General features: G+C 49.0%; 1 pseudogene; it reads left to right on the top strand.

Annotated features, from left to right (window-relative positions):
* Positions 1-1,236: 1,236 nt before the first annotated feature.
* On the top strand, positions 1,237-12,844 carry LOC149327330 (uncharacterized; annotated as a pseudogene).
* The last annotated feature ends 518 nt before the right edge of the window (positions 12,845-13,362 follow it).

The raw sequence follows: 13,362 nt of genomic DNA, 5'->3' as shown, positions 1-13,362 counted from the left end.
CAGCTTTTTCTGCGCCTCCGCTGTCTGTATGTTTACAAGGCAGAAAATAAAGAATTTGAATTTGAATTTGAATTTGAATTAACAACACCTCACAGGGCCAAACGCTCGCCCCGACACACCCCATTGAAACCAGTGATTCCCCTCCCACCCTTGGCCGTCCCTAGCGTGTCTCCCACGCCGAGCGCAAGGCCACCAACGCTGAGGTTGTAAAAGTGCTCTCTAAGAACGTAATCGAGCCCTTCCACACTCACTGGGCCTCTCCAGTGTGTTGTGTGCGGTGGATGATGCTACGATTATTTAGAGAAAAGCGGTTTAAGCTAGTTGCTACCAAGCATGTCCTGCCCAATGAAAATAGGCTTGAACCAGAAGAGAGCGAATGTAAGAATGTACGGAGTACATATGAACGACACTTAAACTTTTCATTGCAAGATGCCATTAGCTGCCCCTCCGATTCCAAACGGATACCAATAAAATCCATGTTCAAGAAGGACAGCGCGAAATAGACAAGGACTAGAAGGAAGATACACATAGAGAGGCGCTGTCTATGTGTGTCTTCCTTCTAGTCCTTGTCTATGCTGTGTATGTGTATCTGCCTTTAGTCCTTGTCTACTTCGCGCTGTCCTTCTTGGATATGGCATACCAACTCGCCCAAGCATCAGACCTAACAATAAAATCCGTCCACCCGAGTTACACGAACTAGGTGGTGTTGGGCGGCGGCCGTCGATCACGCTGTTTGCCGCCAGCATTTCTTGCGTATCCGCTGGCGTGAACGTTCAGTCATTGCAAATTTCCATACGTGTTTCGTATTCTTGTCGGCAGCCACGTGAAGAGTCCCATCCATTACAAAGGGCGAGGCTTTCACTCCACCAGCTTAATGCAGCGCCGCCCCTCAGCGGATTTGTCTCAGCCAGAGCTCAAAGAAAGAAGAAGAGTTGCAAAACCGGTGGATCGCACGCCCAGGACACAATGCGCCAAGGGATATGCCCTGAAACCAGTGTTCGATTTTATGCACGATTATATAATTTCATCTGGTAGATTCCTCTGCTAGAATGTGAATTCACAACTTTTCTTTCTCCGTATTTTTGGTTTTGTACAAATTCTAGCTCTGCGTCCCAAAATTTTAGATTTAAATGTATTCCCTGTTCATGAGTGCGTTTGTATCCGCTATGCACCCTGGTCAATCCCCCGCTGTGGGCATGTGCCATTAAGCCCGATGACATCATCATCATCATCACTATGCCCATCAGCGGCTGTTCGGGCACTTCTGGGAATGCTTCCACGGAGATCAGGTGAGTAACCACCACGGGAGCGCACTGCGCTGTTCTATCGGGATTGCATTATTTTACCATGATGAGTAGGCGCTGAGTAGGCCAGTTTCCATCTGCCGACCTTCACCTCAGCCATAGATAATGTGGTGCTGGCCGTCTAGTAAGGAGAGTCGAGTCCGTGCCGCCGTCTCCATGACCAAGAACAAGACAAAGACACTTTATTGGACGGACGCAGCCTATATATACACGAGATGACGTCACAAGGCAAGAATACAAGACAATCCACAAAACCGAAACAAGAACTGAAACAAGCACAGAAAACACATGAACCACAATACAACAGATAAGTCATCGCTTTGATCACGACGGCCAAACAGCTTAGTGGGACAGACGAGGCATCGTAGGCAAGATACCACCATCCAGCGGCGTGAGTTGTACTTTAAAGGCCATTGCTAATGTCTCGCACTCTAAGTACGTTGTGTGCTGATAGAGGACGTGTGGTCCTTTGACTATACGTGCCGGTACTTAAGGGCACTTCAGTAACGAATGGCAGTTAAAGGCTGTATGAGACTTTCGGGGCAGAGTGGAGTCTGCTCCCGGGTCAAGACTTAGAAAAATTAAATGTCGTGCGAGGGATATGACCGGAAAGAGGATCGTCGCAAACAATGTAAAAAGATGCGCAGGTCACCGCCCCTAAAAGATGCAGTGCATTTCAGGACATGCTGGTCCCGTGGCCTTGCTTCAAAGTGAGGTTGCTGATCAAGGAGGCGGTTATGCGGCAACACTGGCACAAGTGCGCCACAGCACGACAGAAGTAACGGTATTATAGCTTATATTGCGTCTGTCGATGGGAAGATTGTGTAGGCTGCAGGAGAAGCTGAAAGCTCAGAAGTCGTGAGGCAGCCAGCACGGTAAAGCGCGTGATGTTACTTCGGAACCGCTTGAGATTTATTAATGGGGCACGTTTTATTTCGGTGCTTTAGGCGGAAGATATTAGTGTTGACACTCGCTGTGTAAATCGCCAAATTCAACTAAAGCTATTGTAAACGCGTAGCATTATGTTCGCACATTCCATATGCTTGCTAGTTAATCGTTGGATGTTTTTGTCGTGATTTTCTTCATAATTTGGAGCATGTCTTCCTTTCTGAAGAATGGTCATCACAGTGACGAAAGGCTTGTTTGTCGATTTTGAAACGAAGCCTTATCTGCGCTAACTGTAGTACAGCATTTGGTGACAACTCCAAATTCAAGCCAGATTCTCAATGCCTGGTTTTGTTGTTATATACTAGAGTTATCAGGTGTTAGAATGTACCGATAACGAAGCTGTCAATCATTCTGGGTGTGCATGTAATGTCTTCCTTTGCAGAGCTCTACCAGTGCCCCGCGCACTTTCTGCTCTTAGCCTCAAAGAAGACGAAGCGGTCACAGACGCATACAGCGCTGGGACCTTGCCACGCGATCTTGATGGGAAGAGAATACGGGGCGACGTAAAGATCCTCTTCTGGGTGACTCCGCATAATATCTTCCACTTTAATATACACAACACCTCGGGGAAGGCTCAGTGCTTTTATGACATGACTTCACTACTGAGCGCCCACTGGATGTTTGCATCTTGCTTAAGCATTGTAGTTAACAAGCCCTGCGAGTACAGCTTCTTAGCTATTCACCTGATATAAAGTTCTTATAAAGGACGAATGAGCAGGCACCGACAGTAGCAGTTGTACCAGGAAGAATTTCAGTCACGCTTCAAAGGGGCCGTTGTAATCGCATGCTTTAAATATGTTGACGCTCCAGCTGCTGAGCTCGCTTGGCAGCACACAGTACAGCACTTCCATTTTAGGATTTATTTTACTACGTCAGCACTATACTTCACTTTTGGCGAAAAAGGCTCTATTTATGCGTGTGTGCAACCTTCGCCCTCCAAAAGCGCTCCCTAGTGAACGCACTTTCGGGGCCTTCCGAGAGCCCACCAGTAATAAAGCATCTCCCGCTTATAACCGTGTACCCACCTCCCTCATACACAGGTCTCCAACGAGCACGAGCCGACGCAGCAGCGGAACGCAAACAGAACACAGCAATTTAATTCAAAGACGGAAAGGAAGCAGTCGTTTTAAAAGCGAAAATTAAAAAGGCGAATATAAAATTAACATTGCAAAGGTAGATTTGTTGCATCGCATCATATGATAGTCGTAGGACTTGTTAAATTTGGAAAAAAAAGTAATTGCACCACTTTCACGCCATCGGTAAAATGATAATGAGATAGCATTAATATTCTTTTCCAAAGCCGTTCTTAAAAGGCCCTACTATACAAAATACCGGAATAGTTTGCTAAGTGGGCCAATTAAAAACTTTGTCCGGTTTCTCTGCAGCATGACGCTGAAAAAAAAAATTAAATGAAAATTGGTTTTCAGGAAAGAAAATGGCGCAGTAACTGTTTCACGTATCTCGGTGGACACCCAAACCGCGCCTTAAGGGAAGGGATAAAGGAAGGAGTGAAAGAAGAAAGGAAGGAAGAGGTGCTGTAGCTGAGGTCTTCGGAATAATTTCGATCATCTGGGGATCTTCAACGTACACAGAAGAATACAGAAAACCTACACTATACCACATCACATGGGCCTGCCAAAACATAGACGTGGTCCCCAAAATACAAAACCCGAGTGCGGAGCAGTGGGAGACTCTGCTGTCCAGCGACCGCTGCGAAGACCAACAAGGTCTGGTACAGCGAGCTCAACGGGCGGCAGTGGCCAGCGGAGCCCTGGACTGAGGGCAACCGACCACTGATTAGAGGCGGACGACTTCGACAGAGAAGGCTCCTGGGGGTAGAACCAAGACGTCTCTGAAGATGCCCCCAAACCGCACGAAAAACCATTAGTGTAAATAAAGTTTTCCCTTCCTTCCTTCCTTCCTTCCTTCCTTCCTTCCTTCCTTCCTTCCTTCCTTCCTTCCTTCCTTCCTTCCTTCCTTCCTTCCTTCCTTCCTTCCTTCCTTCCTTCCTTCCTTCCTTCCTTCCTTCCTTCCTTCCTTCCTTCCTTCCTTCCTTCCTTCCTTCCTTCCTTCCTTCCTTCCTTCCTTCCTTCCTTCCTTCCTTCCTTCCTTCCTTCCTTCCTTCCTTCCTTCCTTCCATACAGCAGCCAGCCGCCTGTATTTGGTCGCGTCGTCTTAGTGTGCATCGGCATATTTTTTCAACCCCACCTACAGTTACCTCGGACACCGTGTATTCAGTAGAGCGGTAGGATAATGTACTTAGATTAGTAGGACAGTAAGGCGGAGAACTTCTAAAGTTCCTCCTAAAGCTTTACTGCGGCGCCATTTATGCACTTTTGCCGTGAGCAGGGCTGACAAGGTGCAGCGGGTGCCCGCGAGAGCCCAAGAGGAGCGGGGCCTCCACCCTGAAGGTCGTGGAGGGGGCGCTGCCGAGGTACCAGCGGCGCTGGTCGCGACTCCTGCGGAGAGTCCGCCACGAATCCTCAACGCCGATAGGAACCCTCCGGACCACGTGTGAGTGCCAAGGAACCAGACGGGCTATGTACGGTGCTGTGGAAGAGCATGTTCAGGGAGGAGCGGAAGCTTTATGGTAGGAATCTGAACAGTCCATAATGGGAAACGCATGGTTAAACAGTGATACGGCGTATTATGTAGTTCGATGAACTGCGCAGTCTACTGCAGAGAAAGTGCTTTGATTAGCATGAAATGCTTTATAAGAGTCGTTGTTAGTGACCTTAAGGTCACATCTAGCGAAAAGCAAGATCCAAAATAAGCTGTAATTTCGCGTTATCCGGCCACCAAAAGAGATTATACTAGTCGACTTCTCCGCTTTCTAAGCCCTCGTACAGGACTGGCATACAATTGCTTGGTGCTACCCAAACAAGTTATAGATGGATGGGCGGAAAACTTTATTACGCAAGCGAGTTTGGACTCTATTCCCATACTATGGTAGGATTTCGAGCCCATCTCTCGGCACAAGTTATAGAAATCATTGGTTTTTGGGAAAGAAAATGGCACAGTAACTGTCTCACATATCTCGGTAGACACCTCAACCGCGACGTAAGCGAAGGGAGGAAGTTGGGAGTGAAAGAAGAAAGGTAGAGGTGCCGTAGTGGCGGTCAACTGGAGATCGTTAACGGGAACTGACGTCGTACAGACGGGCGCCTTTCGCGTGGTTCGAACCCGCGTACTTCAGCTCAGTAGCCGAGCGCCGTAACCACTGAGCCACCGCGGCGGGTATTACAGAAATCATTGTATCCAATTTCTGCATGTTGGGATATCTCTTTCTTTTTTCACTCATACATTTCTCCCTTCCCCTACCGCGCGGTTCAGGTGTCCGCCGAGATATGTGAGGCAGATACTGCGCCATTTCTTTCCTCAAAAACCAATTTACCAATTTTTATATCACTCAAGCTGTGTATCTAAGATACCCTGAAATATAATTTGTCATTTCTAATAACACCGTGAAAAAGGCATGGCATACATAGCATCAGGCTATCAGGGGCCTTTGAAAGATGGCCGCACCACGGTGAGAGAGGCGCTTTGCGGAACAGCGGCTTTCGCGCCGTCGCCAAGGATGGCGCCATTTTCCCACACACTCACTCACGTAGAAGACCACCCGACGCTGGCGGCGGCAGTGTGCAGCGCTGTCAGAGGAATGAAAACAACGATTACAAAGCTGGAAGTCAAATGGAAGCTGGAGACAGCTGACGAGGCAGACACGAAGAGATTGCCTCTGTCAGGAATGCAATATGTCCATATGGACCAGTGCACAGTATGGCGTGCTCTTCACTAGACCCATTCAAGATTGTGGCTAGTACCATCTACAACCAGTCTGCTATGCCCCTAAACATTTCATGCTTGCTTCTACTCTCGATTACGGGAGAGGCATTATGAAGGATTTTGTGCACAGCGATTAGTAAAAGATGACAACAGAAAAGTACCAAGAAACGAGATGTGAGAGGAAGGCAAGCGCGCTTGGTGCTTATATGCGATTGAGCATAAAGCTAAGCAGGTCCTGTGCGTACGCGTACGGCCCCGCTGCGGTGGCTCAGTGGTTAGGGCGCTCGGCTGCTGGCCCGAAAGACGCGGGCTCGATCCCGGCCGCGGCAGCCGAATTTCGATGGAGGTGAAATTCTAGTGCCCTGTGTACTGTGCGATGTCAGTGCACGCTAAAGAACCCCAGCTGGTCGAAATTTCCGGAGCCCTTCACTACGTCGTCTCTCATAGCTTGAGTAGCTTTCGGGGGTTAAACTCCAATAAACCAAACCATACGCGTACGAACGCTGATCGTGTACGTCATTATCAAAGCGTGGCGCTGCGCGTATACTTGTGATACATTCACTAGATAAGTTTAAGAGTACCGTGTTCTTTTTCCCCGCGTCGGCGGGCTTGGAACAAATATGGCTGCCAAGGCCCAATATTGACAGAACAAAAAGAAACAAAATTTTTGGGGCATTGACACAATGCGGCAACCATCCAAAGTCCCTGGGCTGTCTTCTAACACCTGCCTTGGCAACGTACTCCAACGAGTTGAGAAAGTTAGTGCTCCACTTTTTTTTTAAGCGAAAGCTTCACTACGCTTCAATAATCACGTTTCGCGCCTCTTTTGTGCTGTTTCTAGTACAGCCTCGAGCTCTCAGTATCGTGTGCGCTACGGTGAGCGACTGCTAGTCTAGCACCGCGTAGGGGTAGCCATTGTCCGAATGGAAAATGGTAGTTGCACAATACGGGGAAAGAGAGACGGCGTTACATCTGGAGTTTTTAAAGATTCTTATCTGCGGCAAAGCGCCTAGATGTTCAGCGTCATGGCTTCGAGTTACACTGCGCGTTTTTGTTTCACGGGGCCTTAATTTTTAGCTGCGCAATATTATTTCAACTGGCGGCATTTCCACCTGTATGACCCTTCAGATCGTCAAATACAGAATCTAGAAATACAAATCTTACTTCCTATAGAGATTTATAAGCATCGTGCACACACCAGTGTTGTAGTGCCGCCTTGAAAAACTAATGGTCACCGCTATCATCATCACCCTAAACAGATGCGCTTTCATACAGGTAGCTTAGTCCCTCGGCTAGCACAGCTGTGCTCCTGGAAATTTGCATGACCCCTATACACGCAACAAACAGAAAACTCTACTTGTGCAAGAACTGCAGCCTGTGAAGAACATACGTCACAACAATAATCGAACGTTAGAAACTGATATGCAGTTATGAAACAGGATATAACTGCTTGTCAAGTGCATTAAAAAAGATGTGGAAGATAATGGCAGGATTCAAGAGCATGCAGAAGTTGCAGTCTCGCTTGCCTCTTGTTGACAGGAATAGCTATGGTGCACTCTACTCTGGCGGCCTCCCGAAGCAGGGTCCAGGCCACGATGCATCTGCTCCCTAGGTGCACATGTCATGCGTTATCGGTATCGCGCTTTCCCCGGACCCTACGCCTCCTACGACGCAGTTCTACGGAGGCAGCTTTGTCCTTGGGCAGCAGCAGAATGTGTGAATGCGACAGTTCTTTTGCGACCAACAGCGAGGCCAGTGCCGACTGCGACAGTGACCTTTAGAGGGCTTCTCGTACGGCTAGTGCAGTAAACAAAAAGGAGGATATCTGGGCACAGCAGTGATCAGTACAGAAAGTTTAAGAAAGCGAAAATGAAACCCATGCCCTGTCTTCGACGTCTTGTAAAAGTGTAAAGACCTTGAACGTAGCTTTTAGATGGAAAGGCTGCGAACAAAAAAATGACTTCGCCAGTAATTCTTTAAAGCTGTCCAGAATATCAGGAGGACCAACAAAGGAGGAGCCAATTTCAGCGCCGCCTAGTCGTTTACCCATTATGAAATTAAAGCGATGCCTTTCAATCGCATGCTCGGTGTCGGCGTTGCGAAAAAAACAGTTGGTCCACCTGCTGCTGAGGTCATGTGACCGTGTTACCTCATAACTTTTGCACCGTGGTAGGTGGCAGTTAATTAAGGATTGCTCACTAGAGGCTGCTTGGGAAGAGCAACCTGGGTCCAATTAGCCCTACCGATGCCTATGTTTGAAATACCCACCTGCCCGGGCAATGGTTAACCGTTAAGAGTACTTGTACAGGAGTGGTATGAGGACAGCCCGCGATCAATGAATATACGGTGCACATATGCAGTGTGCATCATAATGAGAATGTAGATGACATGTTGGCAGAACCTAGGCGACAGAAAAGCAGCACTTGCGCCGAAGGGATCTCTAATGCTATCACATTGTACTCTCGGGGCATGTTAAGTGTTATGTGAAGGTGAAAAAGAACAGCGTACGCGTCTTCGAAGGGGGACGCAAAGAGGACCCTGGCGTTTTGCAGTAACCCATAACGCTATCGCGTCCAACCCTTAAGTGGCGTTTAAGTGCTCATTCAACTTTTTTCGCGTGCGAAAGCATCCTTACCTGGAAAATGCCGGTGTGTGGTGAAGCCTCTCATGTTAGTCACGCGATTCGGGAAATGGCGAGAACTGAACGAGACTTTGAGGGTGGCCTTGGCCAACCTGGAGAAATCAAATAAATATTGCCGATGTTTGGTTGGGAACCCGCGGCGACGCGTGCAGTCAGGCTTTGCTGGCCACTGTACGAGACACTATCCTATCGCGGCTGCCGATCACGCCTCATGTTGTTTTTGCCTCATGTTAAACTGCAGCGCACTCTCGCGCTGTGCATTACGCGTAGTGGTCTTCATCGCCTTCCATCTGTACGCAAGTAAATCACGAAAGGAAAGGAAACGCGATTTCAATCGGGCTCTCAGGTATATGGCGCTGCTGCCCGCCTTCTAACACCTGCTTTCGTACAATATTTCATCGTCAGCAATAAGCCGCCAGCAGTTTTTTATTTCTTAGCCACGGCCTCGGCTGGATGAAAGAATCGGGGTCATATAAAGAGGCCTCTCGTGGCTCCAGATAAGAGAATGAACTATAACTCGACGCATATGGGCTGCTCCCGCTGAGTCAATACTTAGCAAGCCCACATTTCCGCCGATAATTATGTTTGGAATAGCTTTACTTCCACAATGAGCGGCAGTATGGACGAGCGATATGTGCATTTCGAACAGTAATGTTGTTGCAACTTTAGGAAGGATGAAAGAGAAAGTGCACGGGCCTTCGGACTGAACCGCAATCGCTCTCACGCGCAGACACAGGGCAGTTGAAATATGTGAGAGTACATAATGAAAGAACAGATGTGCGTCGCAACATCCGGGTCCGCCAAAGCGACGACGCTGGTTGTAACAGTGTTGTTGTTGTGACTGAGAGAAGGATGAAAAGAAAAGTGCACGGGCCTGCCGACTGAACCACAATCGCTCCCACGTGCAGACAGAGGACAGTTGAAATATGTGAGAGTACATAATGAAAGAACAGATGTGCGTCGCAACATCCGGGTACGCCAAAGCGACGACGCTGGCTGTAACAGTGTTGTTGTTGTGACTGAGAGAAGGATGAAAAGGAAAGTGCATGGGCCTGCCGACTGAACCACAATCGCTCCCACGTGCAGACAGAGGGCAGTTGAAATATGTGAGAGTACATAATGAAAGAACAGATATGCGTCGCAACATCCAGGTACGCCAAAACGACGACGCTGGCTGTAACAGTGTTGTTGTTGTGACTGAGAGAAGGATGAAAAGGAAAGTGCACAGGCCTGCCGACTGAACCACAATCGCTCCCACGTTCAGACAGAGGGCAGTTGAAATATGCGAGAGTACATAATGAAAGAACAGATGTGGGTCGCAACATCCGGGTCCGTCAAAGCGACCGCGCTGGCTGTAACAGTGTTGTTGTGACTGAGAGAAGGATGAAAAGGAAAGTGCACGGGCCTGCCGACTGAACCACAATCGCTCCCACGTGCAGACAGAGGGCAGTTGAAATATGTGAGAGTACATAATGAAAGAACAGATGTGCGTCGCAACATCCGGGTACGCCAAAGCGACGACGCTGGCTGTAACAGTGTTGTTGTTGTGACTGAGAGAAGGATGAAAAGGAAAGTGCACGGGCCTGCCGACTGGACCACAATCGCTCCCACGTGCAGACAGAGGGCAGTTGAAATATGTGAGAGTACATAATGAAAGAACAGATGTGTGTTGCAACATCCGGGTACGCCAAAGCGACGATGGAGGCGGTAACGGTGTTGTTGTTGTGACTGAGAGAAGGATGAAAAGGGAAGTGCACGAGCCTGCCGACTGAACCACAATCGCTCCCACGTGCAGACAGAGGGCAGTGAAATATGTGAGAGTACATAATGAAAGAACAGATGTGCGTCGCAACATCCGGGTACGCCAAAGCGACGACGCTGGCTGTAACAATGTTGTTGTTGTGACTGAGAGAAGGATGAAAAGGAAAGTGCACGGGCCTGCCGACTGGACCACAATCGCTCCCACGTGCAGACAGAGGACAGTTGAAATATGTGAGAGTACATAATGAAAGAACAGATGTGCGTCGCAACATCCGGGTACGCCAAAGCGACGACGCTGGCTGTAACAGTGTTGTTGTTGTGACTGAGAGAAGGATGAAAAGGAAAGTGCACGGGCCTGCCGACTGAACCACAATCGCTCCCACGTGCAGACAGAGGGCAGTTGAAATATGTGAGAGTACATAATGAAAGAACAGATATGCGTCGCAACATCCAGGTACGCCAAAACGACGACGCTGGCTGTAACAGTGTTGTTGTTGTGACTGAGAGAAGGATGAAAAGGAAAGTGCACAGGCCTGCCGACTGAACCACAATCGCTCCCACGTGCAGACAGAGGGCAGTTGAAATATGCGAGAGTACGTAATGAAAGAAGAGATGTGCGTCGCAACATCCGGGTCCGCCAAAGCGACCGCGCTGGCTGTAACAGTGTTGTTGTTGTGACTGAGAGAAGGATGAAAAGGAAAGTGCACGGGCCTGCCGACTGAACCACAATCGCTCCCACGTGCAGACAAAGGGCAGTTGAAATATGTGAGAGTACATAATGAAAGAACAGATGTGCGTCGCAACATCCGGGTACGCCAAAGCGACGACGCTGGCTGTAACAGAGTTGTTGTTGTGACTGAGAGAAGGATGAAAAGGAAAGTGCACGGGCCTGCCGACTGAACCACAATCGCTCCCACGTGCAGACAGAGGGCAGTTGAAATATGTGAGAGTACATAATGAAAGAACAGATGTGTGTCGCAACATCCGGGTACGCCAAAGCGACGATGGTGGCGGTAACGGTGTTGTTGTTGTGACTGAGAGAGGGATGAAAAGGGAAGTGCACGAGCCTGCCGACTGAACCACTATCGCTCCCACGTGCAGACAGAGGGCAGTGAAATATGTGAGAGTACATAATGAAAGAACAGATGTGCGTCGCAACATCCGGGTACGCCAAAGCGACGACGCTGGCTGTAACAATGTTGTTGTTGTGACTGAGAGAAGGATGAAAAGGAAAGTGCACGGGCCTGCCGACTGGACCAGAATCGCTCCCACGTGCAGACAGAGGGCAGCTGAAATATGTGAGGGTACATAATGAAAGAACAGATCTGCGTCGCAACATCCGGGTACGCCAAAGCGACGACGCTGGCTGTAACAGTGTTGTTGTTGTGAATGAGAGAAGGATGAAAAGGAAAGTGCACGGGCCTGCCGACTGAACCACAATCGCTCCGACATGCAGACAGAGGGCAGTTGAAATATGTGAGAGTACATAATGAAAGAACAGATGTGCGTCGCAACATCCGGGTACGCCAAAGCGAAGATGCTGGCTGTAACAGTGTTGTTGTTGTCACTGAGAGAAGGATGAAAAGGAAAGTGCACGGGCCTGCCGACTGAACCACAATCGCTCCCACGTGCAGACAGAGGGCAGTTGAAATATGTGAGAGTACATAATGAAAGAACAGATGTGCGTCGCAACACCCGGGTCCGCCAAAGCGACGACGCTGGCTGTAACAGTGTTGTTGTTGTGACTGAGAGAAGGATGAAAAGGAAAGTGCACGGGCCTGCCGACTGAACCACAATCGCTCCCACGTGCAGACAGAGGGCAGTTGAAATATGTGAGAGTACATAATGAAAGAACAGATGTGCGTCGCAACATCCGGGTACGCCAAAGCGACGACGCTGGCTGTAACAGTGTTGTTGTTGTGACTGAGAGAAAGATGAAAAGGAAAGTGCACGGGCCTGCCGACTGGCTTGAGCCGAGCCACCACCGCAGCCACGTGCATGCAGAGGGCAGTGGGAAGTTTTTAATGTGAATCTGCCTTCTTCATCACACTTGTGCGGATGTCGAACTTCGTGAAATCGGTCAGAATTCGTAGTGCAGCCAGCACTGTAGAACGCATGAAGTGACCGTTGGGAACACCCAGCAGTCGCTGCGGCCTCTTCTGTCCTTGGCAGGCAGGAGCCGCAGTTGGAGAGCAGCTGCAGCCAGCAGTGGCACCAGCGGGTGACTGCGGCTCTGTGCGTGGCTGGCGTGGCGCTGTCCTTCGTCATCCTCGTCCCGGGGCTGCTCTTCGGCGGGGGACTGCGCTGAGTCAAGGGGTCCCAGTGGAAGCACACGGAGGCCACAACAGTCGCGGTCGCCAACGAGACGTCCGCTGCCACGCCACATTCTAGGATGGACTTGCCTTGACGTTAGAGCCCCTCACTTATATTTTTACTACACGGTTATATCTTCCTTACATGAAAACTCTGGCCTTGGTGCGCTTTTGTTTAACAATGGCGCCCAGGTATGCTGGGGATTTTTGGGTTCCTGCCCAACGACCACTTCCTAGTAGACGTTCCTGACAGCATGCCTTGTGAGTTGATGGGATCCATCTCAGCGGCTCAATAGGTTATTCTTTTGCGATTCCAAGAATTTCGGGATGTCTTTTAAATTGCGGGAACTGGGAAGCGTGGACTAATAATTTAAAGCCGTTAATGTCTAAAGAAAAATTCGACTTGACTAAGAAGTGTAGTGCACACAGGTAGTCAGCTGATGTTTCTGGATGTAGAAATAGGCATAGGAGAGGATGGGAAGCATAGTCGGGGACTTCCTGTGTAGACTGAAGAGGCATTACATATGTCATTTAACTGAGAGGTAGAAGATGTGATTGCAATAATGTGTCTTAAGTGGCATCCGAATAAACAGCAGAGAAAGTCTGCAGCGAT

The sequence above is a fragment of the Amblyomma mixtum genome, chromosome 10 (assembly GCF_055824585.1).
Source record: "Amblyomma mixtum isolate Tamu chromosome 10, ASM5582458v1, whole genome shotgun sequence".
NCBI classification, from domain to species: Eukaryota; Metazoa; Arthropoda; class Arachnida; order Ixodida; family Ixodidae; genus Amblyomma; species Amblyomma mixtum.
This window is presented reverse-complemented; position numbering and strand designations above follow the sequence as displayed.